Below are 5,000 nucleotides of genomic sequence, written 5' to 3'. Positions count from 1 at the left end.
GTCTTCTTCACGTCGCGTCAAACACCTTCAGTGATTCGCGCCGGATCTCCACAACAGTCAAAACGCTGACATTTGGGCCGCATCTTGGGGAAGAAGGTGTGTGTGTGTGTGTGTGTGTGTGTGTGTGTGTGTGTGTGTGTGTGTGTGTGTGTGTGTGAGATCGTGTGGATTGTTCTCTGATGATCATCATGCACGAGTTGCCGAACGGGTTTTCAGGGGTTGGGCTCGTTGAAGGTCTTCCTGATCTCTCACTGTCTTCCAGTGATGTTCTTCTGCTCTTGAAGCACGTCTGTTACTCGAAACACCTCGAACGACTCGTCACAGCGTCACCGTATGTCAAACGTACGTCACGTCAAACGTCTGTGTGGCAGATTTGCTCACGTTTCACACAGAATTTCATGTTTTCTCTCCGTTTTAACTCGATGTCATTGATGAAATCAGACACGGGAACGCACGTGGCTCAGAACATCTCCAGTTACACCATTAATCTCCAAACTTTATAATACCACCTCATAGAAGAACAAGAACGTTCTCACATCTCTTCACCAGCGTCTCCTCAGGTTCGTTCATTAGAGACCTATTTGTCCTCCATCACTCCAAAAAATAGGAGTTAAAAATTTCAAATTCAAAAATTCACATTTATTGAAATATTAAGTTCCAAATCAATAACATCAAATAGCATCGAGTTCAAAAACAGAAAAAACTGTAGATACAAATGAATAAATCAAAGTGCCGTCCTGTCATTTCACAATCAGTGGAAACAAAAAGCAAATTCGTTTGGCAGGAAGGATGAAGAATCAGCGGTGAACAGAAATGAAGTAAATCATATTCCTAATTCAACTTTTCACAAATCTGCACTTTAATGAAGTTTTTCCAGGAGATTTTTACTGAAACTTCACATTTCAAACTTAAATATTTGACTTTTTACTACATGTAGTGAAATCAGTCGTTTCTTTTTATTAACGAGGATAAAAACGTAACTGGTGAAACACGCAGCGAGTCACCAATCAGGATCGAGCGCACGCTCTGTTTTACACGTGTTCTGATCGGCGCTCGGTGAATCTACTGATCACCAACATACAGTTCAGCATCAGTTCAACATCAAGCAGAACATTTAGAGAGGAATCAATGATGAAGGAACTCCAGACTGGAACTCACCACAACACACGTGACCTCGTTTACACGTTTTTACTGAGGAAGGTTTTGTGTTCATGATGATTGTAATAGAAATCAATCAGTGTTTGAGTCATAAATATTCTATTAATAGATCAGTGTGCTGAGAGTCACATTCGAGTCTTTACACAGAAACTGAGGAGAATAAGTGAAGAGTCTTGTGATAAAAATGATCACAGGAACATTCGAGTTATAATAAATCACTACTTTGGATATTTGAAGGTAAAAACTTTTATACTTTAACTCAAGTGACAGTTTAAAGAGAAACTTTTTACTGAGTGTCTCTATTTTTACTAAACTACCTGCTCTGTGTTCTTCATCCACCACTGAAAACAAGACAAGAACCAAAAGAACATCTCAGAATGTGAGTCTTATCACTGCATTAGTGGATACAATGATCCTGTTTCATGCTTTCGCTCTACATCATGTTCAATACTGAGCTGAGTCACAGTCACAGATGTTCTCTACACTGTTTTTAGTGAAGAACATCTGAAAGCACATCTCACAGAGCTAAGATGTGAAAAATGGAACACAATAGATAAGTGGTCCAGGCCACAGATTTATCTACTGATGTTGTTATGATCACTACATACTATAATAAAGTGTGTTTATTGGTCTACTGCACTTTATTTACTGACTGTTATTTTCACACAATAGTTCCACTTTTTCCTCTCGGTACTGAAACTGATGTTTTAATTCTCTTGCGTTAATGAACCCATTGTTTATTTGTGGTTGGTTTGAGTGTATGGACTTTTTTAAATAGAGAAAATCAGTAATGAAGATTAATGAAGAACACAAAATATTAAAGTAATCCTATCGTTTATTTTGCCCCATCTGTCATATCTTTATTCTCCATTAGAGGGCAGCACCCCACACTTTGAGTACACTTGTGTAAGACGAGAGGATTGTCACTAGGGGGCAGTATCACCTGACCACCGCTAGATCACCTGATCTCCTTACCCATTTCAACTCAAAACATAAATGGTAAATGAGATGAGTGAAATATCTCAGCACATGGTGTTGCTCAAAGAGAAAACACTGATGTTCACCAGCCCCAAACCTCTGCTGCAGAAAATAATCTACACCAGCTTCGGGCAAAACCATAATATGTAACTAGTACATGTACTGAACGTGCTCTGGATTTCTCCTCACACAGCAGTGTTCTGGTGAAGGTTCCTGTAAGGAAGAAGAGTTCATCTGATCTACAGCAGAAACATTTCAGAAGGATCCATCAGTCATGTGGGTTTTGCCTTCTGCAAAAACAATCTGAGAATGCTGTTCATCTCGTTGCTCCACTTCTAATACGCTATTGGCAGACTCTCTCTCTCTCCCTCTCTCTCTCTCTTTCTCTCTTTCTTTCTCTCTCTCTCTTTCTCTCTCTCTCTCTCTCTCTCACACACACACACACACACACACACACACACACACACACACACACACTTCATGATAACCAACCTAACACAACATCAAAGCCTGAAGGACCAGGTGTGGTGAAGGTTTGGGTGAAACTGAGAGGGTTGTTTATGAAAGTTCTGAGCTCGCAAGCAAACACAGAAACAGGAGAACCTTCACCAGGTCCATCAGGTTCTCCTTCTACTGCACATTCTCTCTCCCTCCACTCTTCAGGGAGTGTGAATGTGAGTGTGAGCGTACTGGTGGATCCTGAGGTAGCCCTCGCCACACACACACACACACACACACACACACACACACACACACACACACACACACACACACACACACACAAAACTCTACATCATACACAGCGTAACACCATAACACACCACATCCCCTTTTAAACCTGTAACAATAAACTACTGGTCACATGATCCACATGAAAGAAACAAGAGAAGAAGGGAGAGATTGGTGAGACGAGATGAAGGGAGAGGACAGAAGACAAAGGAAGAAAGAAAGACAAGAAAGTAAATGGTTGAATGTCCATGTATATATTTATTCTCTTCTGTACATTAACTTGTGTTATTTTGATATTTTACCTACACTGAAGCATAAACTGCTTATAAGACAATTATTTTAGGAACATCAACACCAGCTTCATTTATCAGGCAGACATTCCACTCAGAGAATCAGGGGACAGACGGGTGGACAGACGGGTGGACAGACGGGTGGAAAATTGATCTCTGTTTCTCCTTAGTTTTTGCTGGAACTCTGTGTTGGTCTGTTTCTCGATGCCCCACATGACTTTCAGCTTCAGAGTTATAAAACAGTGTTGCATGTACATAAACTGTTCACTGTGGTAGATGGTAGAAAATGCCTTAAGAACCAATAAGTAGGCACTGTTTTTCTACAAAGCTTAAAGATTATTAAACAAAGCTATAACTAGTGCTTCAGGCTTCTTCTGTCTGCAGATGTTCTGACCCACAAGGGACCCACATCCCACAATTCCCAAATAAACATTCCTCCTGCTTTTACCCATCAAATGCTGAGTTTTAAAACAGACAGTGAAGCAGAGAGACAGTGAGGCGGACAGACAGTCAGAAAGACAGTAAGGCAGACAGAAAGACAGACAAAAAGACAGTAAGGCAGACAGAAAGACAGACAAAAAGACAGTAAGGCAGACAGAAAGACAGACAAAAAGATAGTAAGGCAGACAGACAGACAGACAGGATGTGTGTATATTATATTTATTGTATTTGAGCTTGAATTTGGTCTGAACAATAAATCTACAGCACTTACCTGATCTTCCATGTTATGTCCAAACTTATGTCTCAGTGTGTGTGTGTGTGTGTGTGTGTGTGTGTGTGTGTGCGCGCGCGTGCGTGCTGATTGGTTGATTCTGACGTCACACAGGTGTGGCAGGTAAATCCAGTCACTGGGAGCCAGGCTGGGGGGGTTGGACTTTAAATGTCACGTGGTTTCCTGAGAAACACAGAAGTGATAGGTAAATAGGTGAGGACGCGTTTATTAATAAAAACATGTTACAAAAGATTATTACCGTCTGTTTACTGTCTGAGTAAAAAAATCCTAAATGTGTTTATGATCAGTGACTTTAACAGCTTGCTTGAGGAAAATACACGAATGTATTCAAATATAAAAATATACAAATAAATAAATCAATCAATCAAAGCCAAAAGATGCGGCTCTCTGATTGGCTCTTTTAATTCCCGCCTCTCGCCTGTGATTGGACCACATATTCCAAAAAGATCTTATAAATCTACATATTACATAATCTGTAATTAAATCCATTTTATTTTCAGGACAGTAAAACTGTTAATCTTATCTGTTTTAATAAAGGAACAATAATAGCGGTGTATTGATTCATTGGGGATAAAATATCGCTCTGTATCACTGGATTTGATTATTATTTATTTTTAACAGATTCAATTAAATTAATTTTCCAGCTAAATAATTATTATAATGAAAATTCTCGTTATTTTGAGGCGGTTAGGGCTGGAGGCGGCTCCGGTTGCTATGGAAACGTGAACGACGTCCCAGCTGTCGAATCAGCAGGCTGTGTATCAGACCAATCAAATCTAGTGGTTACGTCATAGGGTTAGGTCACGTGAGGACCTCAAACCCGGAAGTAAGCGCGTGTGTGTGTTTTCCTGGAGCATGCTGCCAGTTCGTGTTCCCTGATAATACTGCAGAGTGTGTGTTTACAGTCAGAGTGCACTAAGTGTGTGTGTGTGAGAGTGTGTGTGTGAGAGTGTGTGTGTGTGTGAGAGTGTGTGTGTGTGTGTGTGAGAGTGTGTGTGTGTGTGAGAGTGTGTGTGTGTGAGAGTGTGTGTGTGAGAGAGTGTGTGTGTGAGAGAGTGTGTGTGTGAGAGAGAGAGAGAGAGAGAGAGCCAGCAGGATGAGCGGTGTGTGTA

At 40.6% G+C, this 5,000-nt stretch overlaps 2 protein-coding genes across 2 annotated transcripts in view; one reads left to right on the top strand and one right to left on the bottom strand.

The window, feature by feature from the left end:
- The window catches only part of tmem79a (transmembrane protein 79a), a 24,830-nt gene extending 20,861 nt beyond the window's left edge, over positions 1–3,969 (bottom strand). The window contains exon 1 of the mRNA XM_083547612.1: positions 3,868–3,969. The gene's annotated coding sequence lies outside the window, so the exon portion shown is untranslated. The remainder of the gene's footprint in view (positions 1–3,867) is intronic.
- Positions 1–5,000, top strand: part of LOC310729324 (uncharacterized protein) — a gene marked incomplete at its 3' end in the record, with an annotated part of 114,896 nt that overhangs the window by 46,142 nt on the left and 63,754 nt on the right. The window lies entirely within an intron of this gene.

The sequence above is a fragment of the Silurus aristotelis genome (assembly GCF_946808225.1).
Source record: "Silurus aristotelis genome assembly, chromosome: 7".
Lineage (NCBI taxonomy): Eukaryota > Metazoa > Chordata > Actinopteri > Siluriformes > Siluridae > Silurus > Silurus aristotelis.
The sequence above is the reverse complement of the archived record's forward strand: the minus strand, read 5'-3'. Positions and strand labels throughout refer to the sequence as shown.